Here is a 27,050-nt window from a genome sequence, read left to right on the forward strand (position 1 = left end):
GGGAAGAAGTAGAGAGAGAATCAAGTTCTTCTGGCATAGTAGCACTTTGGGAGAAAGGGGCCCCAGGGGTAATGAAGACCTTGGAGGGATGAGTAAGGACAGGTGACTCACTGTACCACACACAGCCACACCCAGGATGCGTGAGTGTCTGGATGACAAGGGAGCAGGCATAGCTTGAGGCAGAGCAAATTTCAGACCTGCTTCCATTAGAATAATAGGCTATGAAGTGCTCCATTAAGGAAATAATAGTACAGCATATCTTAGAGTCCAGTCTCAAGATTTAGTTTGTCTAGCCCGGCGTTGTGGCGGGCGCCTGTAGTCCCAGCTACTCGGGAGGCTGAGGCAAGAGAATTGCTTAAGCCCAGGGGTTGGAGGTTGCTGTGAGCTGTGTGAGGCCACGGCACTCTACAGAGGGCCATAAAGTGAGACTGTCTCTACAAAAAAAAAAAAAAAAGATTTAGATTGTCTAGCTTTGAGTCCGTGTTCCATCACCTTCTAACCATATCTTTTGCAAGTAAACTGATCTTTTGAAGCCTCAAACAGACATAATTATAGTTTCTACCTTGAAGTTGCATTATGAAGGTTAAATGTGAAAATCCTCATAAAATGTTTGGTGGAGAATAAGTACTCAATACTTGCCAGCTATTAGTATTAGATCTTGGAGATCACTATCATTCTGGGCTCTGATCTGTAGCAAAAATATCCCTATGTTGGATTCTAGCATGTTCTAAAAGATGGAAAAAACAATGAAAAATGAATGTAAAAAAGGCAACAGGAGATCTTGGTCCAGTCAACATCAGTATGCATGGTTCTTTAAATAAGTTTATTCTTCTCTTATGTCCTTTCTATTTATCCTTCAAGGTTCAACTCAGCTCAACCTGACATTGACAAAACTTCCTCCCATTCCACAAATCAGAGAATTAATTCTCTTTTTCTCTGAATTGCCAACACACCTTCTGTTTATCCCTACTTGCAACAATTAGTTCTTTATTTCTGCTTGTTTTTTTTTTTTTTGATAATTGCATGACTCTCTCACCAGGTAATTTAGGAAATTCTTTTCTTTTCTTTCTTTCTTTTCTTTTCTTCTTCTTCTTCTTTTTTTTTTTTTTTTTCCCTGAGACAGTATCTCACTCTGTTACTCAGGGTAGAGTGCCGTGGCTTCATAGCTCACAGTGACCTCAAGCTCTTAGGTGCACATGATACTCTTTCCTCAGCCTTCCCAGTAGCTGGTACTCTGGAAAGTACATCAGAACACATGGCTAATTTTTCTACTTGCAGTAGAGACAGGGTCTTACTCTTGCTCAGGCTGGTTTCAAGCTCCTGAACTCAGGTGACACGCCTGCCTCAGCCTCCCAGAGTGCTAGGATTACAGGCGTGAGCCACGGCACCCAGCCAATTTATCATCAAAACCTTGAGCTCTTTAATGAATCTCTACAAATTCCCAAACTATTTTTTATATATGGGCAAGCAATCTTCCTCATATTTCTGGCACTAAATGATCAAGGAAGCTGTCCAAACAAGAAATTGAGGTCAGGAGATTAGAAAATACTTCAAATTATTTCTGTCTTTCTGTTTCTCTGTACCTGTCTCTTTGTCTTTGTCTCTGTTTTTCTCTCACCCACACACACTCAAATACCCCATTTCAGTGCTTAGAGTGATTCAAAGTGTACTGCCAATCACCACCAAAATAGCCCTTTCTCTTGCTATGTAAAAAGAATTTAGGTTATTTTTTAAATGCCTGTGTTTAGGTCTAGAATGACTTTTTTTTAGTCTTGAGAAGCACAATAATCAATTCCTTTAAGAGAGAAAAATGTGTTTTTCCCAAATCTGTTGCACAGAAAAGATAAGGCGACTTCTCCCCAGGGAGATGGGAAGAACAAACAGTGTTGTCAACACAGGAAGGCTGCTGTAGAGGTGGACACATCCCCCTGCCACCCTGATTAGAGAAAGCCAGGAAGTAAGGGCGGTTTGTTGGGAACGACCATGAGAACCATGCTGCGGCCCCGAGGGGGCAGAGGGGAAACCAGCACATCTGAGAAAAGCTGTGATTCCAACATGGCATTTCTCTCCCATTCTCCTCAGCATGATCTCTTTCTGAATCTGTGACTGCAAAGCCAAGGAATAAGCCATTATGCCTGCCGTCCCAGGGCCAGAACTGCAGAGTGGGCCAAGGGAAGCAAAGATTCAAGACAGGAAGAAAAACCATGCAACTGAATTCAGACTGTCTCCAGGGAAAATGAATCCGTAATGTAGGTTTATGCTCTATCAGTTTAGCTAAGCAGAAACCATGTTTCCTAGGATAACCATCCCTACATGCTTTCAGATTAGCCTGGGCCACAAGAAGCATATAGTTGGCCTTGGGAAAGCTGCAGGTAAACATCAAACACATGCCTTTAAAGCTCTGAAGAGAACTCCATGCACAACTGCAGGGCGCCAACACTGCTGCAGCTAATGCACATGACTGCTGTTCTCTGGCTCATCTCGGTGACACTGGACAGAGGCCAGGAACACAGATCCTGCAGCTTTCCCCAGATCTCCTTCCTGAGGTACCCAGGCTCCTGGGTCAGGTGCATGGCTAGCAAAGTCATGAAGCATGCAACCTTCTCCTGCAGGTCACTCACATCATTAAAGGTGGAGGCTTCAAGGCAGGGACTGATGAGGTTCCACTTTTCTCTTTTAAGTTCCATCCTGTCCTCCTGAATTCCAATTTCTTTTCTCTCACATACTTCATGTTTGTTTTTCCTTCTTTTTTTTTTTTTTTTTGAGACAGAGTCTCACTTTGTCACCCTAGGTACAGTGCTGTGCTGTCACAGCTTATGGCAATACTCTTGGGCTCAAACAATCCTCTTGCCTCAGCTTCCTGAGTAGTTGGCACTATAGATGCCCACCACAATGTCTGGCTATTTTTAGAGATAGGCTCTCGCTCTTGCTCAGGCTGGTCTTGAGCTCAAGCAATCCACCCACCTCAGCCTCCCAGAGTGCTGAGATTACAGACATGAGCTGCCACATGCAGCTGTTTTTTTTCTCCTTGATTGCCATTCCTGAGTTCAGGTTCCAGAGCCAGACATGGAAACAACAGCCACATATCAACTGTTGAGCTAGCTCCTGCAATTGTGGGAATTCAGATCTCTGTAACGCTTTAGTCATGGCTAGTGTTTCTGTTTCTCTGGTCAAACCCTAATACTAGCTGAATTCTAGAAAAGAACTCATCAATTCTCTTGGTACTGGGGTTGACCTTATTATTAACCAGATGATTTAGTATAAGATAGAACTGTTGAGATTGCTGGTGGCATTTTTATGAAAATACAATTGTGAAGTTGAAGAATGGGACAGAGCAGATGGCAATAAACACTCATTCTGAAGCAATGAAAATGACAGTTGGAAACCTAGAGAATTCTGAATTAAATGTTTCAAGGAATCTATGTTCATTTTATATGTTTAGACACATATATCATACATACATGTACATGTTTACATAATATATAATTAAACAAGCAATATGTTTTCTAGCAGACATCTCCATGGGACTGGCTGTTATAAACAGATAATAGTATAAATAGCAATTTGCCAAAATAATACTGAAATGTGAATCTCTAATACGGGTTGCCTTGAAGAAAATAACATTATTCCCTATAACTCAGAAATAAAAATTATTGGTTACAGTAACTTACGCATTCTTTGTCTTCCAACTCACTCCTAAAAGTATTTGACACAAAATAAAATAACTAGATAGTAAAAATGGAGCAAGGGGAAAATATAGCTAGAAACAGAGCAGATATGAACTGAATTCAGAAAAATGTACAAATTCAAAAGAATGTACGCAATTACTTTCCTATAGAGTATGTAAATAAGTATCAGTAGTGGAAGGTTGTGACCTGAAAAGCTAATACAGTATTAGACTAAATTAATTAATATTTAATACCTTGAATGCAGAAACTGATAATTCAATTTTGCTCTGCACTAACCAGGTGTTAACTATAACATTTATTTACTTTATGTTTCTAAATCCAAACATATTTAAGACAATCAGAAGCATGTCTAGCCAAGATGGACAGAATTTTTAAAAGACTTGAAATCATGTCTTGAGAAGAATAGTTAAAGAAATCAGGAATGTTTAGGCTAAGAGAAAAAATATTTTATGAGACAGGATAACCGTTCTCAATCCTAAGGCACTCCTAAGTAGATGAGGGAAAATTTGAAGTGTATCACCGGGGGGTAAACATAAATTTCAAAGAACTAAATCAGAAGAAATAAATGTAAACCAAATATAAGATTCACATCCATAAAATTTAAACATAAAATAAAATGCTTTGGGTAGTTTTGAGCAAAGGTCTTCAAGCAAGTACGATTCTTCTTGAGAATGTTACAGAGAAGGGTCAAACCACTGGGTGTAAGATTGGAAAACATGATGTCAGTGGTTGTTTCCCATCTGGATCTGTATCATAAACACCACCCTGTGCCTGGAAGTACATTCCTTTTCCAAAAAATACAGATCAAGTTTTTGCAATTTGAGAAAAAGAACGGAGCCTTCAACTCAGAATACTGTCCTTTCCGTGCTCTGCTCATTTTCTTGGGGACGTGACAAGAGAAAAAAACCCATGCCTGAGACATGCTTATCCCTCGGTGACATCCTTCTTAGTCCTTGCATTTTATTGTCATTTCGATGTATGTTTCTTCTCCCCATACTATAAGCCAGAGATTGCCTGAACCACTTTTAGCACACAGTTAGGTTGGCATGTTAAACTCCACATGAAGTTTTAAATTTTTAAAGTTGGTTTCCAATATTTACAAATAAGGAAATTTCACACCAACTTTCAGATTGTCAGCTGCTCTTGAAAAATAGAAAGATCTGGGAATGCTGAACCCACAACTTGCATGACAATATCATTAGGGGAGCTGTATTTTATCTTCCCTCTTTAGATGGCACAAGGGTCTCCAGTTCATCAGCACTCCTAGTGTCTCATTCATTTACGTCAGCTATCTCACTGTAGGTGAATTTGGAAGCACCGCAGTGTGTTTTGAGCATGGTGACTGGTAGAATTTTTTTTTCACTGAGAAATTTTAGTGAATGTGTATGTATTTTCAAGAGCATCTTAGCGGGGTTCCCTAGAGAACAGAACTTGAGGCAAGGATTAAATGCTGATGCTTTCACTGGGAGATGCAAATCTGAGACAATAAGAGTACAGACAGAGGAAAGTCATAGGAAGCAATTGATAAGAGATGCACACCATTGCTGGGTATAACACTCTACTCAGCAAGTGCAAGCTCTCAGCCAGATGTGATGTCTCAGAAGATTGTACAAGAAATCCTGTTATCATAAGGGCAAGGAAGAGAGGTTGGGCTTCTTCCCATCCCCTGTTTCCTTTAGTCCAAGTCTGTCCCACGGGGAGTCAACCTCTCTGTGCTTCTGGGTTGTATGATCCTTTGGTGGCTTCTGTGATGCCAGGTTCCATATCCTAAAGTACAATCTCTTTCCCTTATTCCAGAAGGAGGAGAGGGAGATGGAAATTTCAGGTGTGTGACTGAGAAGGCCAGCTGGATGGTGGCAGCTAAAAACAGTGCCAGTAAGCATTTGGCTTTAGGTGATAGAACTTATCATGGACAGGTCTGAATGGGATCAATCAGCCACCAAGGTGAAGTAAGCAGTGAGAATCACCAGCAGTGTTATTGAGGCATCCTTAGGTAGGGTCGGCCCACCATGACGCACAGGTCCATCTGGCCTGCCTCCTGATTTGTGTAGCCCAGGAGCTAAGAATACTTTTACATTTGTAAACAGTAGAAAAAATACCAAAGAAGGGTAACATTTTTAAGGGATACAAATTATATAAAATTCCAGTAAATCCATTTCTGTAAAGTTTTATTGGAACACAGTCATCTTCATTCATTTACCTATTGTCTGTCTATGGCCACCCTCTCGCTGCTGAGTTGAGTAATCCCAGAAGAGACTGAAGATTGTGTGGCCTGCAAAGCATAAAGTACGTAGTACCAAGCCCTTTACAGAGAAAGTTTGCCTGCCTCTGGTCTCCAGAAGCCTAATAAGTATATCCAAGTCAGGAAGCAAAAGGAAACATCCTCAGCAAAATCCAGTAAGACTATAATCACTTGAAAATTATGTTAAAAGCTACAATTTACACATGCCTACATGTGCCCTCATAACTGAATATGATCACAAATACACGTTTATCCCTCTGAAGAGCTTTTTGTGGTTAATGTTCCCTGATCTTTTTCTGAAATCATCTATGAAAAAAAAGTAACTTTTATGGCTTTAACCCTAATAATAATGTTGGAACTATTCTCAGTGAAAATAATCTCAAAGCATTATCCTTAGATACAAAAGAGCAAAGAGTGGAGTTAGTATTGTTGGTTCGTCAAATATCTAATGCAAGTCACATGTTTTGAATTTTAAAACCTACTTAGGAAAAAAATACACACACAGGGAAGTTTTGAGACCTCTCCTGATGTGTGCATGAGCAGTTAAACTGCTTACTGTGGCTGTCACTCGAGGTGAGTAAAAGTCCAGAGTGTGCCAACCCTATACCAGGCAAAAGGCTATACAGCCATGTTAATAATGAGCCTGGTTGTGCTAACAACTAAAACAAGGAAGTGGTCTCTGTGATCTACTATATTAAGAACTCTGTGCAAGGCTGGGCACAGTGGTCACACCTGTAATCCTAGCACTCTGGGAGGCCAAGGCAGGTGCATTGCTTGAGCTCAGGAGTTTGAGCCTGTCCTGGGTAAGAGTGAGACCCTATCTCTACTAAAAATAGAAAAACTAGGCAGGTGCTCTGGCATGCAACTGTACTTCCAGCTACATGGGAGGCTGAGGCAAGAGCCCAAGAATTTGAGGTTGCTGTGAACTATGATGATGGCACAGCACACTATCCAAGGCGATAAAATGAGATTCTATCTCGAAACAAAACAAAACAAAACAAAATTCTATGCAAAAAAATGCATTGAATATTCAGATGATATCTTTTATTTTTGGATTAACTAAACTTTATTTCCTCAAAAAGCACCCACTGGGATCCCATTGTGTACTAGGCACTACGTGAGATGCTAATGATACTTAATAGAAATGGGACACAGTTCCTGTGTTGGCACTCAGATACTGTCAACCAACATTCTAGCCCCCATTGCCTGGATGCTGTAAACTATGTATTCCCTCCCAGAATAGCCTTCTCTGGGGACCAAGGCTCTCAGAGGAACAGGATCTATTATTGGCTCCACTTCCCAAGGCAGGCCTGACCTTTCGTGGCAGCTGGAGAACAGGAGCTGCCATAGTCATGAAGCTTCTCCTAATACATGGGCCTCGGAGCCAAGCAAGAGCAGGGGCTGTTTTCTTCAAGTGAGGGCTCAGCCTAGGCTCCCCGAGCTTCAGGATGTCTCCTCTGCACAGCTGTCAAGGTAGCTGGTTTGCCTCTTAGCAGCAGACCTAGTAGCTGGGAACGGAGCACTCTGCTGACAGTTCTAAAAATGGATTTTGCTTGAAAGTCTTAAAGGACCTTGAGATATGAAGCTGGACTGGATTTATGTGCTTTATGAGCAGTTAGGTTCTTCCTAACTGATAGAACTGAGAGCAATGCCCGTTAACTTGACCAGGCCTGGGGAAGGGTCCCTTGGAAACAGCCACTTGAGGATACTCTGTCCATGATGAAATGTCCTCGGTAGGGAATCCTATGGAACAGTGATTTGTAAAGTAGTTACACAGGAGCCAGCACAGTGTAGTAGGACACAAATGCTCCTTGATTACTTTCTGCCATCCTTGGCCATCATTCAAGTCAAACGTGAATCTTTATTTACACAGCTCTGCTTTAAAGGCTCCTGTGAGCTGCGCTTCTGGGCAAACTGGAGCAGGAGTTCTGTCATTTAATGATCACTCAGAATACTAAAAGCACTTTATGTTATTGTAAGAATGTTAGAGATATGGTAGTAAGGGAGAGCATTTGTTATTAACGAATTGAAGAAGTATAAATACAGTTTCTACATAGAAGTATAATTTTTTCTAGGAAACAAATTCTGCGCCTTCCATTGTTGACTGATGTTTTACGTATAATAGGAAAGTTTGGGACACCCTGGGCTTTAGTGCTGCTATTTCTGAAGTGAAGAAGGAAAAACTGCCTGTTTATAATTTCTGAAAGCTACAAGACTGCTCAATACACAGTAGGCACTCATTTATTAAATTTAATTTGTTATTTTGACCCAAACTTTATCAAACTCTAATTTTCTATGATTGGTTATTTATTTGTGTCCAGAATAATTCAAAGTAGATCCTTGTTTGAATTGGCCACTGTGTGTGGCCAGCTGCACTTAACCCTTCTGCTTCACTGACTTCCTTCCCCTTCTGTGGTCAACTGCAGTCCCTATCCTATAAGACAAAAATCGTGTGTAGGCTGGGAGTGGTGGCTCACGCCTATAATCCTCACTCTGGGAGGCTGAGGCAGGTGGATTGCCTAAGCACACCAGTTAGAGAACAGACTAGAGCAAGACCCCATCTCTACTAAACTTAAAAAAACTGGTCCAGCATTGTGACCCATGCCTATAGTCTTAGCTACTCAGGAGACTAAGGCAAGAGGATCACTTAAACTCAGGAGTTGAGGTTACTGTGAGCTATGATGCCATGACACATTACCCAGAGCAACAGAGTGAGACTGTGTCAACAACAACAACAACAAAAATAGCCTGTGTAGTCAAAATAACCTTAGAAAATACCCAAAATTGCTGATAATTTCTGATATGTTTTAAGTCCAACTTAGTTCCATCCTTGACCCTATTTTTATCCAGCATTAGAAGAAATCATGCCTTCTTTAGTTGAATGCCAGGGGAGATCATTAGCTTGAATTTATGAGCCATGTTATATATAAATATGTATATTATTTGAAACATTAGGATTATAATTAATACATCAATATGTTCACACTATGGGAAGAACGTTCACTGCGGAGCTCACACTTATTTAGTGGAATGACAGGAGGAAACCAAGCTGATTTTCTCATTTTCTTTTTCTTTGCTGATCTCTAATAGTTAGATCTTAGAGTGTTAAATGCTTACATTAGGTAACTCTTCTATTCCTGCTGTAGTAAACCCAACATCTAGCCTAACCAAGTTAGAACAAGGAGTAAAGTGGAATTTATGCTGTGGAGACTGCTGGGACTCTGAGACGAGGCAGAACGTTCAAATGCAGGAGGTTCCAAGTGCAGGAGAAAGGGGAGTTTTCAGACAGGAAATAATTTGTGATGGGGCTTGGGCACTTGCCTCATGGAGGTCCAGATTTCCACTTCAGAGGATCCTCACACTGGGTGATTAAGGCTGTGACACTGGGCCTACCTTTGAACAGGAGGGTCTCTAGCCCTAGAGGATATTGGGTGGAAGAGATGGACAGTCTCCTGTGGGTTAATAGAAAGTCTTTAAGTGCATTGGAAGAAAGCACTCCTCTGGCAGGCATGGCCCTGTACCAAGGGGCACATTTAGGCACCAGCATGTGGCCTGGATTCCCGCCTTCTCCTGCCCACTCAGCCCAGTGCCTCTGTACAATGCTCAAACTGTACAACACTGCACAGTGGTCCTGGTGAGATCAGCACACAGGAAAGCATGATGGTCAGGGTTTCTTATAATTCTCACACTCACTGAAGCTGGACTGATCTCAGAGCTTGAGTTGTCTTGGCAGGTGTGGGCTGCAGAACTCTAAGGTAGCCAGCCAAGCCTCTCATGTGTGCTGGGATCGAGAACAATCCCTTAATCCCACCAACAATCCCTGCAACAAGAAACACTGATTCTCCTTTTATTTAATTAGAAGACTGTTTTCTCGTGAGTATTCTGCCTGATTTATGAATACCTATTGTTTAAAATGTAATTGCATGTTCAATACCGCTCAGTGGAAGAGGGACCATTTGGGCTGGTACTGCTTGCTTTACATTTTTAAAATCCTTTGCTTAAAAGTACATGATTCATTTCATGGCAATGCATAAACTCAAAGGCATTCCAGGAAGGACTGTGTTATAAATATATATAATTTTTAATAGTTGTTAGCACCCCTGGAGAAGGTTATTTCAAGCCAGACAGAACACAGCCATACTGACACAAAAGGCATGAAACTTGAAGAGATACTCGGGCAGGTGTCATCACCAGGCTCTCCAAAGTACCTGCAACCTTCAGACATTTAGGCAGAGAGAAGCGGATCAATTTGGAATGAATGAGACTGAATAATACTTTCAAGTATCATTACATAACAACCAGATTTTCTTTTCTATATCTTGCTATCTTCCAGATATTAAAGCATATTTTAGGGCGGCGCCTGTGGCTCAGTGAGTAGGGCGCCGGCCCCATATGCCGAAGGTGGCGGGTTCAAACCCGGCCCTGGCCAAACTGCAACAACAACAACAAAAAAAATAGCCGGGCGTTGTGGCGGGCGCCTGTAGTCCCAGCTGCTCGGGAGGCTGAGGCAAGAGAATCGCGTAAGCCCAAGAGTTAGAGGTTGCTGTGAGCCGTGTGACGCCACGGCACTCTACTGAGGGCGGTACAGTGAGACTCTGTCTCTACCAAAAAAAAAAAAAAAAAGCATATTTTAGAGTAGATTCTGCTGGTTTGAGGGAAGTTGTGTAGATTCTGCCATTGAGCCAGGTTATTTCATTCGCCTTCATTGTGGCATTGGAAAGTGGATCTATGAAATGCAGGTACGGGTGAGTTCAGATGAAAGTAATAGCTTGCTGTTCAATATCACTTGATCTTATTTAAACCCCAACATAATTTCTACCATTTTTCACCATTAACTCCCCAATTCCCACACCTTTCAGCCAGAAGGAACCAGTTATTCATTCTTCCCTACACATAACCATGCTGTCCCACACCCATGCCTTTGGTCATGTTATTTTTTTTCTGCCTCATCTCAGTTCCCAAGGCAACTGGAGCAACAAAAACACCCAGTAGACTAAGACTTATTTACAACTGTAACATTGTATTTGATAGAAAGTAAGGATACTGGCAGCATCTGAGCAACAACATCGTCTCTTTTCAGAGATCCACAACATTCAAATAATCACTTACTTTTCCTCTCAGCTGTTCATCAACAAATAGTCACATAGCATCTATTATATGCTAGGATTGTTCTAGCCACTGGATATGTAATAGTAAACAAAAACTAAAACTTCTCCATTCGTGAAGGGTCCGAAATAGATCTCTTACCATTTTACTCTGAGAAATGCATCTGTTTTTTCATTATATGTGATGTTTAAAAAGACACAAAATTGTACAATTAGCCCAAAATTATTCAGTTAACACCCAGAAAGTATTTGTAGCTGCCCTTCTGTTAATAATTTCTTTTTTAAAGGAAGACGGTATTTGTACAACATTTTCCAAAGTTCTAGTTTAATAGTTAACATTGCTTTTAATTGTCTGTAGGATAACTGGTTGCATTATTTTTTTTATTTTTCCTTTGAGACAGAGTCTCACTATGTCACCCTCAGTAGAGTGCCTTGGCATCACAGCTTACAGCAACCTCAAACTCTTGGGCTTATGCAATTCTCTTGTCTCAGCCTCCCAAGTAGCTGGGACTACAGGTGCCCACCACAATGTCTGGCTATTTTTTTGTTGGTGTAGTCGTCATCATTGGTTTTGGCAGGCCCAGGCCAGGTTCAAGCCATCAGCCCTGGTGTATGTGGCCCGTGCCTTAAACACTGAGCTATGGGCACTGAGCCTGATTGCATTATTTTCAGTTAAAAACATGATTTAATTTTAAAGCGTGAGTTAATTTTAGAATAATTTTAGAATAAGATTTTCTTGTTGTTTTTAATATAACACACATACAGGAAGAAAACATACAAAACATAGTTGTATAGTTCAATTAATTACAGAAAGAATTTCTCACAAGAAACATCCAGGTAACCACCACCCAGATCTAGATAGTGTTACCCAAAACTCCAGAGTCCTGACTGTATCTTTGTATGAATCAAAACGCTCCAAAGTCATCCATGATCTAACTCTTTTTTAAGATTTTGAAGTTTCCTTTATTCATTATATAAAATCATTGGGATTATAGGTCAATTGCTTTTTACTTGATGAATTTGGTAATTCTTTTGACATGCTACTGACATTACTTATAAGACAAATATAATTTCATAAAATTGCTGCACCCCATTCTACTAGGTAGATAGTTTAAATGCAATGATACAGTGCCCTCTGCCTTACCAGATTCCTTTTCTATAGCTATGGTCTATATCAGAGATTCTCACCTAGGACATTCTCAAGTTTACTCCACAGAGGCTATTTGCCAATGACACATTATCTAATTTCTAACAAAGTTGTTAATTTTACTTGCTTTTGATCTTCATGTAAAAGGAATTTAAAAATCAGTGTTCTTTCATGTCTAACTTCTTTCTTTTTCTTGGTGTTATGTTTGTGAGATTTGTCTATATTGTGATGTCTGGCTATATAGTAAGTCATTGCACGAATATAACACAATTGATTTCTTTATTCTATTTTTTTAATGAAATTGTCTGGTTCACCCTAACATCATTCAAATAAAATTCCTCCTTCAAATTCAATACTACATAATCACCAGTTTTTATTGTTTTACTCACATTCTGTTACCTGATTACTTCAATGAAAGAGATGAGCTCTGATTGCATGCCTCTGTGCTCATCAAGGTATGGTGTGGGTATGTGTATATTTTGTGAGTGTGTCTGTATTTTGACTACCTTGATGAGGTACTTTACCAACCTTTCTCTCTGTATCTAGTAACCTTTCCTCATCACTTCATAGATGCTTCTCAAAAGTCTCATCATGTGGTATGGTAAATAGCTCAGACTTATTCAAAAACTGCTTCCACCTATGAGGTGAACATTTATGGTTTCTTGTCTTCTCTTTTACATATACCCTAGTCTTGTTGAGTAGGTGATTACTAATCTAATAGAGATACTGTCTTTTCGTAATATTAACATCTATGGATCAGCTTTTATTCAACAGACTTTTTCCAGTGAACACTCAAGAGAAGGCCAAAAAAAAAAAAGTCAACCATAACAGTCTAATGATCAAACTTAGTATGGTCATTAGCCACCTGTACTTACCAAGGGCCAGCAAGAGTGAATTTGTGACATCTGTTAACAAGAATTTGTCATTACCTCATGATGTCTTCCTTATAATGAAGCACCCTCAGCAGAAATCTCTATCAGAGTTTTTTCCAAAACCAGTTGTACTTCTCCTGAGCAATTGGGTTGGTTTTAGTTTAAGGAGCTGAAAAAAATGTGCAAATATGGTTTTCAGAATGTTCAAAAACAGATTTATGAACCACACTGAAGGGTGCTTTTTTCATCTCATCCCTGCCTACCCTTAATCTTAATTTTCCGTTATTTTTTGCCACATTTTTTTTACCATCAATATTATGTATGATTGCTAACTAAAATAGTACGTGAAATGAGAAAGAATATATAAAGACTGAGAGATAAATTGCCCCTGATGACTAGTTCTATTATTGAATGTTCCTATGATTCGAAACACTGTCATTTTGATCAGGATGTTCAAAGGAGGGTAGAAACACCATATTATATTTGCCAAATTTATTGTGCCCCTTTAGAGTTTAAAAAATGTCATAATTATTTCCCAATTTTATCATGGTGTTTTCAGCTTAAAAATTCCACTTTTCTCACTTTAGTGATAACTTGAACTACTTAATATTATAGAAAAACTACTAATAATAAAAAGCATTTTCCTAGAAACATTTTAATATTTATGCCTATTGTTCCATATTATTTTCTGATACATAAATATCTTAAAGATATTCTACTTTAAAAAATAAGAAAAATGACACTATTTTTTATTGCCCCCAAATAAACATGAACTATATCAGGAAGGATAGACAGATAACTAACACAAACAGTGGTTACCTGTTTGTAATTTAGTAACTGGGTGAATGGAGAAAAGCTAAAGAAGAACAATTTCACTGAATTCTCTTTTAAATTTATTGAGTTTTTATTATTTTAAATTATTTTTTAAATTTATTGAGTTTTGATGCAAATTAATATATTAAAAATTCAAAACTTAAATAAATAAATTCATATTTAGAAAATCTTCAAAACGAAAGTGTCTCTAGTCCAACAAAAGCAAAAATAATTTTTATAGTATAAATTATGTATTATGTATTACATATATATTTATTCAGAGGTATTTTCTCACGTATAGCAACTATGAAAAATAACAAATCCGTCAGGTACAATTATGTCAGCATATCAAACATCTAAAAATCAAGTAACAAATGTATACATATATGCTATTTGACTACAATCTTTAAAAATCTTCAAAAGTTTGTTGAAGGGAACAAACTTCTGCTGCTGATCATAATGGAGTAATCGGACTAGACTTGTTTGCCTACCATAAAAACCTAAAAAAAAAAAAAAAAAAGAACAGGAAAAAATACATGAAACAACTTCCAAACATTGGGCAACAGGACAAAGCAGGACACTATCCTTGAGATAAGGGAAAGAATGGAGGAAGCCCTAGAAGGCCTCAGCTTTTTGCCTAGAAGCACATTCCAGATCACAGTGCGCAGGAAGGGAAATACAAATATATCATGGCATGAGGCTGACTAAGGAAATAAAGATCAAAGTTCACAGAAGCTGAGGTAGCTGAATTTTTGGAACAGAATTCTAGAAAGGAGGGAGCTATGCAGAAAACCAGCTCTAGAGATCTGCATTAGAGACTTGAGTCTATTGCCAAATACTAAGGCACACATCCATAGGGTGAAAATCCATGAGGCTGGACAAAACAGTGAAAACATACACTGACCAATTCCCAGGCTTCTCACAGGCATTGAGAAATGAAAAACAAATGAGGTGAGCCTATAATTGGCGCATCTTATGGCCGTGAGAGAGAGAGTTCCAGGGTACAGTAAGTGGACGGGAACCCAGGCAGAGCCTGGCCAATTTCCTGAGTTGAGGAGATGGAGATAACAGCCTGGGAAAACCACAGCAGACAGAATTTGAGGGCAGTGTACTGGAGAAGAGGTAGTTGCACAGAGAGAAGATGGGATTTTTACAGAGTATCCTTTCAGTATGGAGAGTGCACAAAAATGTATACACATTTTAAGAAAGAAAACAACTGTATTAAAATTGTAATTCATAGTATATGCCAATAACTAAAGATGTATACAAATCAAATTGAACACCTCTTGTAATTGCAGAAGTCAAATGTGATTTGAGTATTACCAATTCAATACAGTTTTTTTTCCTTTCCTAAAATGTGTATACATTTTGGGCACCCTAGATATACAGTAAAATTATGATCAGCACATGCATACGAGGAAACTACCAGAACTAGAGAAATAACCACTGAAAAAGTCAGAGGGGACAGTTTCCAGAATTCATACAGTTCTAGGCATAGTGCCAGTTTCCAGCCAAGAAACTGAAAACTTCTTAATTCCTGGTGCTTTGTGTAGACTAAAGGTTCTTGCCCCAGTAGTCCCTACAGTGCTCCAATCTAACAAACTTTGAAAGCAAGACTTGAAAGGATAACACTGTTTTCAAGTGACTTAATTGCATCTTAGTACAGAGTTGAGTGTTTATAGAAATACAAAAATATGCAGTTTTAACAAGGTAAATTACATAATGACTGAAAGCCAGTGAAAAATTGCCAGGCATAACATAATGGAGTACTATGCAGCTGTAAAAAAAATTTTGTAAATGAGAAGATTTCTTTGAATTAATAGAGACTGATTTCCAGGGCATGCCTTTAAGTGAAAAAAGTAAAGCCTGCAAAAATTGTTTATAGCATATTATACTTTATATAAGAAAGGAATATAAGATAAGCCAGTGTCTGCTCGTTTGCCAGTGATAAGTCACTATTGTCTTCATTCCTGAAGAACAAACTCGGAAAAATAAACTAGAAATGAAAGACATGCTACATACGTGGGTTTATGGCAAAAGGGTGGAAACAGGAGAGATGAGAATAGTGTAGAATGAAAACAGCGACATTTCCTCACATGTAACTTCTGATGTAACTTTAATTTTTAGAATCATAGTAATGTTTCTCATATCTTTGACACACTCCAAATTAAATAATTATAAGCAATCAGGATGTGAAGGTAACCCAAAATGGGATATAAAAATAAGCAAATGAACCTAATTGCATTGCACTTAAATAACATAACTGCATTGAAGGATATGGAAAGAAAGAACGATTTAAAATCTTTGGAAATCTATATTTTTTTTTTACGGGATACAGCAAGGCTAAAGATAAAAGCAACAACATAAAAGCTATAATCTAGTTAAGAATTTTTTTAAACAGGGGTAATGCCTAGCAATACTGAAACTACTTATGTTTATACTAGACTTGAATTAAAAAGTAAATAGATTGTAGATAATGAGGGCCAGGGTTGCTCAAGGTTAGAAAAAGAATTTATAAATACGGAAAAGGAGAAGCCTAAAATAAATCCCACATTGTATTAGGTTAGAGTCAGAGATGGCAGTACGTGGCTTCAGTCAGGATTTTAAAGATGTGCATGTACATATACAAAAACATAAATGTGTGTATCTGGATGGGCTTGTGTGCATACATGGAATATCCAGCTCTTTCTGCTTTGAGGGACAGAGCAATGACATCTCAATAACAATGGAAGTAACAAACACAGATTTTGGTTTCAAAACATTATATTTAAACAAAAGGTACCAGAGCTCTTTGGAGAACTTCAGGGCCGAGGCAGAGTAAATATAAAATTATCTGGTGCCAAAAAGTAGGAAAATGCTCAAGTGGGAGAAGAGGAGTGAAATTTTGATAAAAGGACACAGGAGCTCCCATGAAAAAGCTCTCAGTAGAAAAAGTTTAGTAAAAATTTTTGCAGTAATATTTTTGTAATAAAATTGGTATTTTGCTTATGAATAAATATACGTGATTCATACTAATAGGGATAAATAATTAATAAATATAGGGGATTTTTTCTTATAATAAACTTAAAATTAGTAAATGTAGGATGAAAGAAGGAAATAAAGAATCATCATTATGAAAACCCCATAGTAGTAAATTATGCAAACAAGATCGTTAGTGGATGTTAAACTCGGTGAGTGAAAATCTGAGGAGAAATCGTATCCACATAGTACATTAGTCACCAGAATATTTCTTCATTACAAGTTAAAGATAATAACATAAAGAAAAGAAATCTAAAAATTTCTAAAGATAAAGAAGACCTTTGAAAACATGAGCTCCTAGAAAGGATTTTCAAATAAGATACCTGGGCGGCACCCATAGCTCAGTGGGTAGGTCACCAGCCACATACACTAAGGCTGGCAGGTTCTAACCTGGCCCGGGCCAGCTAAAAAAACAACAATGACAACTGCAACAAAAAAATAGCCAGGCATTGTGGTGGGTGCCTATAGTCCCAATTAGTTGGAAGGCAGAGACAAGAGAATCGCCTGAGCCCAAGAGTTTGAGGTTGCTGTGAGCTGTGATGCCACAGCACTGTACCCAGGGCGACAGCTTGCGATTCTGTCTCAAAAAAAAAAAAAAAAAAAAAATGTTATTTTGTTAGTAAGATTATCCTGTTCTTTTTTTTTTTTTTTTTTTATTGTTGGGGATTCATTGAGGGTACAATAAGCCAGGTTACACTGATTGCAATTATTAGGTAAAGTCCCTCTTGCAATCATGTCTTGCCCCCATAACGTGTGACACACACCAAGGCCCCACCCGATTATCCTGTTCTTAATCACTATACTATGGACATGGTAAAATGCTAGGCAAAGAATATAAGGGAAGTATTTGTATTATTTCTAAAACTTTTCTGTAAATCTAAAATTAGCTCAAAAATGAAAATTTAACCTTGTAAAAATATAAATTACTACACAGGCAAAGAAGTTGGAAGTAAGGTTGAAAGAAACTAATCCAAGTCAATGCAAAATTGTCAAAGGTGTTAGAATAACCAGATAAGGATTTCAAAACAGTCGTTACAACTGTATTCTACATGTCCAAAAGTTGAGCATAGAATTGGGAATTATAAAAAAGTCAAGGATTGAACTTCTAAGATAAAAATTTTAAGATATGGTATGAATAATATTCTGTACGGGATTAGACATTACAGAAGAAAATAACGGTGAACTTAAAAAGACATAACAATAGGAACTATTCAAAATGGAGCACAGAGAGGAAAGAGAATGATTTACAACAGCATCTCCCAAATGAAATATTTAGGAACATATTTAACAACATACATGTATAATGTGTACACTGAAAATTACAAAGCACTGAGAGAAATTAAAGATTTAGTAAAATAGAAACGTATGCCAGCTTAATGAATTAGAAGACTCAATAATGTTAAAATTCACTTCTCCAAGAATTGTTCTCCAAATTCAATGCATTCCCAATCAAAATCTTAGTGGACGTTTTTAGTAGAACTTGACAAGCTGATTTTAAAAGGTATTGAAAAGGCAAAGGTCCTAGAATAGTCAAAACAATCTTGAAGAATCTTAGAGGAAATCTTGGTGAAGGCTCAAAAAGCTTGGAACATAAACAATGATAATTGAAAATTTGAAAGTCATAAAAAACCTTTTGGTCTTCAGAAAATACATTTAAAAAAATGAAAATGCAAGCTTGGGACTGAGAAAAAATGTTCAAAATACTTAATACAGATGACAAAAATATTTTACCCAGGCTATATAAGAAAGATTTATCTTTTAAAAGATTGTATTTTTTTGGCTGGGCGCGGTGGTTCATGCCTGTAATCCTAGCACTCTGGGAGGCCGAGGTCTCATGAGTTTGAGACCAGCCTAAGCCAGAGCGAGGCCATTCAGTTGTTCCCCCAGGTTATCTTCTAATAGTTTTATTGCTTTATATTTTTAATTTAAGTATATGACCCATTTGAGTTATTTTCTGTGAAGGGTATTAAGATACGTGTCAAAATTATTTTTTCTTCTTTACATGTGGATATCTAATTTTTCCAGCACTGTTTGTTGAATAGTCTCTTTTTTTCCATTTGATTTCATCTTTAAACCTAAGGTGTGTTTCTTGTATGCAATATATAACTGAATATGGTATTTTGATCCACTCTGTCAATCTATTAAATGGTCTATTTAGACCATCCATCTTCAAAATGATTATTTATATAGTTTAATTAATATCTCCTGTAATTGTTACTATTTTCTATTTATTGACCTTGTTCCTAGACTTATTTTCCAATCTTTTCCTGCTTTTTGTATTTTTAACTGAGTATTTTATATGATTCCATGTTTCTATCATCTCTTAGCATATCAACTACACTACCTTTTTCTTAAATGGTTGCCCTAGAGTTTATAATACATAGTTAGGACTCATCCAAGTCTACTTTTAAATAACATTATTCTACTCCACAAGTAGTGTGAATACATTAGAGCTTATTATAATTAAGATTAACAGTCTTGATTCCTCCCTCCTTTGCCTTGTATCACTGCTATTACTCATTTTGCTTATCTGTAAACATGCAGAAGCATATTCTCTAGCCCTATGATTAATTCTCAGTCCTTTAGTGAGACAATGCCTCTGGACTGTGGACTTCACAACTACTTTTCAGCCTCCCCTATCAAGTGGGATGGGATGCCTAGAATGCGCTAGAGTTGGGTATTTCCTCTCTCCCACGGAGAGGCTAGAGCCAGCTGGAGTTGGGTATCTCCCTCCCTCTAGGTTACTTAGGCTCTGAACAGACCCCACTAGGTAAATAATTTTGCCTGTGGACAGAACTTGTTAAGAAAAACAGGGTGCTCTGGTATATTCTAAAATTCTTCTCCCCTCGCCCCTTGCCAGATGTATGAACAGATTTTCCTCTGATGTTTACCGTGAGAATCTGGTTAAGCTCCTAGAGGGAAAACTCTCAAAAGCATGGGAGTCCCTACTGGGACTGGGTACCCTGTTTTAAGTTGCAGTTTGTCCACATTAAGCCTCTAGCATTTGAACAATTACAGTGCAGGTCTCTGTACCCTGGCACTGGCTTCTATGGTAGCTTTCCACTTAAGGTTCTCTCTTCCAGTAAGCTGTGACTCTGTATTCACCTGCCTGTCTCTCCAATCTTGGTCAGCAATGGTTTTCCCTTTGTCCTGATCTCTTTTATGGATCTAACAAGAGTTGTTGATTTTTAGTCTGTTAAGCTTTTTACTTGTTCTTAGGGTAGAGTGGTGACTTTCAAGCTCCTTACTTACACAGCCAGAAAGCAGAACTATACAGAAATTTTGGTAAACTATCCAATGAAAACTGGGAAAAATAATAGAAAGAAAATCCCTAAAAGGAAATATATAAAGGACTATATCTTCAATATAATTTATTGTATGTAAGTTATGCTTCAATAAAATTGGTTTAAGATACATGGGAAACGTATCAGAGAATTATGTTCTGATACGAGTCTGGCCTAAACTGTACAATTCATCAGTAAACTGTAAGAAATAATGCAAAGATTTTCTTTTAATATTCTATCAAACCATAACATAATATCTAGGTCTCAGGTTGGACTTTATTTGGATTTAGGTTCTCCCTGTACTAGGCAGAGTCTGGTCAGAAAAACAGAACCTGTGGCATGCTGTTCATTAGATGAAATTCAATATCGAGAATATTAGCTGTTACTAACATTAGGGCTTCAAGGGCAAAAGACGGACACAGTAATAATAGAACTAGATTGGAACTCGATCCATGGCTGGAGTCACCTGGCAAGAGATGACACCACGTAGGAACGGATGGCACAACCTCAAATAAGCACAGAGAAGGGGAGAAATTCTCTGGCAGCCTCTCCCTTCTCCCGCCTGTCAGTCTCTCTCGTGCCTCCTGCTGGCTGACCAGAGTGGGAAGCAGATGGCAGGGGGTCCTGGGAAATGCAGAGGACCGGATTAGCTGTCTGTGGTGCTGTAGAAGGGAATGCCCAAGAAATGGACCTGCCCACTGCTGAGATGAGATGCTGCTTTTCCTTCAGAACTGAAGAATGTGGTTCTAAATTTTTGCTTTATCTTGACTCTCTTGAATATGGTGAATGGTAATAAATCATTTTATTTACAAAACACCCTCCCAGGGTGTTTATGGAAATACACCAAGAACTTATCAGACAAGTGCCAGATGAACACCTAGCAATGCTTGTGCTTCCGCCCTTACCTTAGAGGTCATTCCATTTTGAGTAGAAAATGAATTGCCAATGAAGAGAACAAATATTTTAACATCTGAACATTCCTCTTTATAAAATTAAATAAAGTAGAGAGAATGATAGAACCACAGCCAAGGCATTTATATTTTAAAGATGCTAAAGTATCTCTAAGCAAATAATAAGCTAGAAAAAGCAAACATTCATTTTCCTGCCATGATGGGGCGTGATCCTAATTCCTTCAATTCAGCATATTTATGAACTGTCTTGCCCTCTTTCCTGCATTCTCCCAATTCTTCCATCCTTGCAGGATGCTGTGTCACATCACGCATGTTGTTCTTGCTTAATAAAGTAATAGCCTGCACGATCTGCCCTCTCTACAGAGTAATCATGTTAGCCTGTTGTTATTGATTTTGTTGCTAAGGTCTGAGAATCTGTTAATGCTCCACTGTGGGAGTGGTGCAAGGCGGGAGGGAAAAGCATGTTCTTATAATTTTCCCATAAACCAGATGTTTTCATTAACTCTTACATCTTCAGAATATTTTCTCTTGAGAAAAAAGGGATGAAAATGAGTTTAAGATGCGGATTCTTATTTTCTCAGCATACCATGAGTACCCACCCAAATAGCTGAGTGTGGAGAATTCCTGTTTGTGGTCACTTGTGTATCTGCTGCTCACTTGATAAGATACACATGCAATTCAAGTAAAACCTGGGTCATAAGTAAACTATCTTCCTGTTTTCCAATGGTTCTATTTCAAAACACTGAAGACATTAAAATATGACCAGTGAAACAGCACCCCAAATTTCGCAGTGGAAGACAATAATTTGATCCCATAGAGTTTATGGATCAAAAATATAAGTAAGATTCATCAGGGGCTGTCACCTGGCCTCAGCTGAGACTGTCACTGAGCATACACACTTGGCTTTTCAGGCATATGGTACAAGGGGAGTTGAACTTCCATAGCAGTTAGTTTCTTTCAGAATTAGTGTCCCAAAAGAAATAGGAAAAATGGGGTGGCATCTGTGGCTCAAAGGAGTAGGGTGCCAGCCCCATATACCGGAGATGGTGGGTTCAAACCCAGCCCCAGCCAGAAACTGCAAAAAAAAAAAAAAAAAAAAATAGGAAAAATGCTGAATGGCCTTTCATGATTGCTGTAGTTAGGACGTTTCTCTCCCCACACCTATGTTCAAATTTGGTCCCTGGTGTTGGAGGTGGGGCCTATTGGGAGGTGTTTGGGTCCAGGGCCAGCCCCCTCATGAATGGCTTGGCGCTGTCTTCACAGTAATAAAGAAGTTCTTCCCTACTGTTTCCCAAGAGAGCTGATAGTTAAAAAGAGCCTGGCACCTCCCTCTCGCGCTCTTGCTTCCCGGCTTGCCATGTGATCTCTGCACACACCAGCTCTCTTTTGTCTCCCACCAAGAAGCAGCCCAAGGCTTTCACCAAAAGACAAGTCTTCCAGTCAGCAAAACTGTAAGCCAAATAAGCCTTTATTTTGTATAAATTACCCAGCCTCAGGTATTCCTTTATAGAAACACTAAATGATCTAAGGCAATAAACTAGCTTCAGAAGTTGTATAAACTCACTTCTGCCATTTTTTTACTGAGTGGTTCTCAGCTAGAATCAATTTTGTTCCCCCACCCTCACACATGAGAATGTTTGTCAATGTCTTTAGGTTGCATGGCTGAAGGTGGCGGGAGCTGCTGGTATCTAGTGGGTTGAGCCCAAGATGCTTTCACATATTCTACAATGCACAATAAATAATTTTATGGCCAAGACAAACAGAAGAGACAAGAAGGGAAATGTGAGAGCAGAAGTGATTTGGAGCCAGGAAGTATTTTAAATGCATCAAAGCCAGGAAGCAGTCAAAAGAAAGAGAGGGCTTGGGTGTCACAGGTCCATACCGCAGGGGTGTAGGGAGAGGAGGGCGATCAGGAGAGCAGCAGGAAAATTAGAGAAGAGGACACTTGAAGCCCAGGACAACCTCTGCCTCAGGCAGGATTATGAGGCCAGCCCACTGATTGGATTCAAGTCAAGTGCACAAGTTCAAGCATCTGAGAAACCTCTTAGAGGGGACTTCAAAATACGGGAGCCCCAACAGATACATATTCACGTGTGCACCAAAGAAAAGTACAAGAATATTTATAGAAACACTATAATATTCCCACACTGGAAACAGTAGAATGGACAAGTGAATTATGGTTTATTTACACAATGAAATACTATTCAGCAATGTGAATAAATTTACCACTACACTTGAAAATATGAATAAATATAATGATATGGAAAGGGAAACACACATAAAAGGCATATATTTTACGATTTCATTTTTATGAAGTTTAAAAATAAACAAAAGCAACTAAGGCATTAGAAGTTCTAATAGCTGTTAGTCTCACAGAGGTGGGTGTGTTGTGTCTGGAGGAAATGCAGAGCAAGAAGGACTTCTGGAGTACAAGTAATTTGGTTTTCGATCTAGGTGCTGGTTACAAGGTGTGTTCAATTTTTGAAAATTCAGTGAGTTATATACTTATCGTGTACTTGTCTGTGTGATGTTATACTTTAGCAACATTTTGAAAAAAAAAATCAGGAATACAAATAGCGCTAAAATGATTGGGGGTGTTGAAAAAACACATTGTGAATCTGAGCTGAGAATTAATCAAACTGTGTTCAGCATCTTAAACTGGTGCAGAAGCGTTTGATAGCTGGTTGAGAAGAATCAGGACCCTGCGCTTTTGTTAGCTGAGCTTTATTTAACACAACTTGTAGCCTACGTGCTCACTCACTTGTCAGGGGATAAATCCTCATTGTTTGCTATAACTAATTACTGGCCACACAACAGCTGGCTATCACTTAGGTCTTACCTACATTACCTAATTTTTTTTTTCTGGTGAATGGTTCATTCATATCTATAGATAGCTTCAAATTAAACATGTCCTAAATATTAATCTATGTTAATTCTAAGAGAGAAAGCTTTGTGAAACCCATGTCTGTGTTTAACTGCCCGGTTACTTACATAAACCTTGTATCATCCATGTACGTGTCTGCCTCTCCTCCATCATTGAAAAGAAATTTGAATTCCCTGATGATTGATGAATTTCTATTTGTACTCAAGATCACTTCATCTAATAAAATTTGCTTTAGCAGGATGTTACTGGACTAATCATTTAAACATTTATTTTATAATGGGAATTACAAGCACAAACATCTACTAGGCCAGATGGGCCAAGACAAAAGGCAATAGTAAGACGCATGTTAAAGCAAGTTAACTCAGTTCTATCCCCTTGCATTTTTTTTAATATTTAGATCTAAAAATAAACAAATTAGAAATATAAATTGGTAATTTTTTTTTTTTTTATTGTTGGGGATTCATTGAGGGTACAATAAGCCAGGTTACACTGATTGCATTTGTTAGGTAAAGTCCCTCTTGCAATCATATCTTGCCCCCATAAAGTGTGACACACACCAAGGCCCCACCCACCTCCCTCCTTCCCTCTTTCTGTTTCCCCCCATAACCATAATTGTCATTAATTGTCCTCATATCAAAATTGAGTACATAGGATTCATGCTTCTCCATTCTTGTGATGCTTTACTAAGAATAATGTCTTCCACGTCCATCCAGGTTAATACGAAGGATGTAAAGTCTCCATTTTTTTTAATGGCTGAATAGTATTCCATGGTATACATATACCACAGCTTGTTAATCCATTCCTGGGTTGGTGGGCATTTAGGCTGTTTACACATTTTGGCGATTGTAAATTGAGCTGCAATAAACAGTCTAGTACAAGTGTCCTTATGATACAAGGATTTCTTTCCTTCTGGGTAGATGCCCAGTAATGGGATTGCAGGATCAAATGGGAGGTCTAGCTTGAGTGCTTTGAGGTTTCTCCATACTTCCTTCCAGAAAGGTTGTACTAGTTTGCAGTCCCACCAGCAGTGTAAAAGTGTTCCCTTCTCTCCACATCCACGCCAGCATCTGCAGTTTTGAGATTTTGTGATGTGGGCCATTCTCACTGGGGTTAGATGATATCTCAGGCTTATTTTGATTTGCATTTCTCTAATATATAGAGATGATGAACATTTTTTCATGTGTTTGTTAGCCATTCGTCTGTCGTCTTTAGAGAAAGTTCTATTCATGTCTCTTGCCCATTGATATAAGGGATTGTTGGCTTTTTTCATGTGGATTAATTTGAGTTCTCTATAGATCCTAGTTATCAAGCTTTTGTCTGATTGAAAATATGCAAATATCCTTTCCCATTGTGTAGGTTGTCTCTTTGCTTTGGTTATTGTCTCCTTAGCTGTACAGAAGCTTTTCAGTTTAATGAAGTCCCATTTGTTTATTTTTGTTGTTGTTGCAATTGCCATGGCAGTCTTCTTCATGAAGTCTTTCCCCAGGCCAATATCTTCCAGTGTTTTTCCTATGCTTTCTTGGAGGATTTTTATTGTTTTCATGCCTTAAGTTTAAGTCCTTTATCCATCTTGAATCAATTTTTGTGAGTGGGGAAAGGTGTGGGTCCAGTTTCAGTCTTTTACATGTAGACATCCAGCTCTCCAAACACCATTTATTGAATAGGGAGTCTTTCCCCCAAGGTATGTTCTTGTTTGGTTTATCAAAGATTAGGTGGTTGTAAAATGTTAGTTTCATTTCTTGGTTTTCAATTCGATTCCAAGTGTCTATGTCTCTGTTTTTGTACCAGTACCATGCTGTCTTGAGCACTATGGCTTTGTAGTACAGACTAAAATCTGGTATGCTGATGCCCCCAGCTTTATTTTTGTTACAGAGAACTGCCTTAGCTATACGGGGTTTTTTCTGGTTCTATACAAAACGCAGAATCATTTTTTCCAAATCTTGAAAGTACGATGTTGGTATTTTGATAGGAATGGCATTGAATAGGTAGATTGCTTTGGGAAGTATAGACATTTTAACAATGTTGATTCTTCCCATCCATGAGCATGGTATGTTCTTCCATTTGTTAATATCCTCTGCTATTTCCTTTCTGAGGATTTCATAGTTTTCTTTATAGAGGTCCTTCACCTCCTTCGTTAGGTGTATTCCTAGGTATTTCATTTTCTTTGAGACTATGGTGAAGGGAGTTGTGTCCTTAATTAGCTTTTCATCTTGACTGTTATTGGTGTACACAAAGGCTACTGACTTGTGGACATTGATTTTATATCCTGAAACATTACTGTATTTTTTGATGACTTCTAGGAGTCTTGTGGTTGTGTCTTTGGGGTTCTCTAAGAATAAGATCATGTCGTCAGCAAAGAGGGAGAGTTTGACCTCCTCTGCTCCCATTTGGATTCCCTTTATTTCCTTGTCTTGCCTAATTGTATTGGCTAGGACTTCCAGCACTACGTTGAATAATAAAGGTGACAGAGGACAACCTTGTCTGGTTCCAGTTCTAAGAGGAAAAGCTTTCAGTTTTACTCCATTCAGTAAAATATTGGCTGTGGGTTTGTCATAGATAGCTTCAATCAGTTTTATAAATGTGCCACCTATGCCTATACTCTTCAGTGTTCTAATTAGAAAAGGATGCTGGATTTTATCAAATGCTTTTTCTGCATCTATTGAGAGGATCATGTGATCTTTATTTTTGCCTCTGTTAAAATGGTGGATAACATTTATAGACTTGAGTATGTTAAACCAGCCTTGCATCCCTGGGATGAAGCCTACTTGATCATGATGAATGACTTTTTTGATGATAAGCTGTAATCTATTGGCTAGGATTTTGTTCAGAATTTTTGCATCTACGTTCATGTGTGAGATTGGTCTGAAATTCTCCTTTTTGTTTGGGTCCTTTCCTGGTTTTGGTATCAGGGTGATGTTTGCTTCATAGAATGTGTTGGGGAAGATTCCTTCTTCCTCAATTTTTTTGGAATAATTTCTGCAGTACAGGAATAAGCCTTTCCTTGAAGGTTTGATAGAATTCTGGAGTGAAGCCATCTGGACCAGGGCATTTTTTAGTTGGAAGCTTTTTTATTGTTTCTTTGATC

The 27,050-nt window shown here is 38.4% G+C and overlaps 1 long non-coding RNA gene across 2 annotated transcripts in view; it reads right to left on the bottom strand.

Moving 5' to 3' along the window:
* LOC128592240 (uncharacterized) overlaps positions 1 to 27,050 on the bottom strand; it is a 150,601-nt gene that overhangs the window by 54,050 nt on the left and 69,501 nt on the right. For both annotated transcript variants that reach the window (XR_008381812.1, XR_008381811.1), the window contains exon 3: positions 13,113 to 13,224. This is a non-coding gene — a long non-coding RNA (uncharacterized LOC128592240). The remainder of the gene's footprint in view (positions 1 to 13,112; positions 13,225 to 27,050) is intronic.

This window comes from Nycticebus coucang, chromosome 8 (assembly GCF_027406575.1).
Source record: "Nycticebus coucang isolate mNycCou1 chromosome 8, mNycCou1.pri, whole genome shotgun sequence".
Classification (NCBI taxonomy): domain Eukaryota; kingdom Metazoa; phylum Chordata; class Mammalia; order Primates; family Lorisidae; genus Nycticebus; species Nycticebus coucang.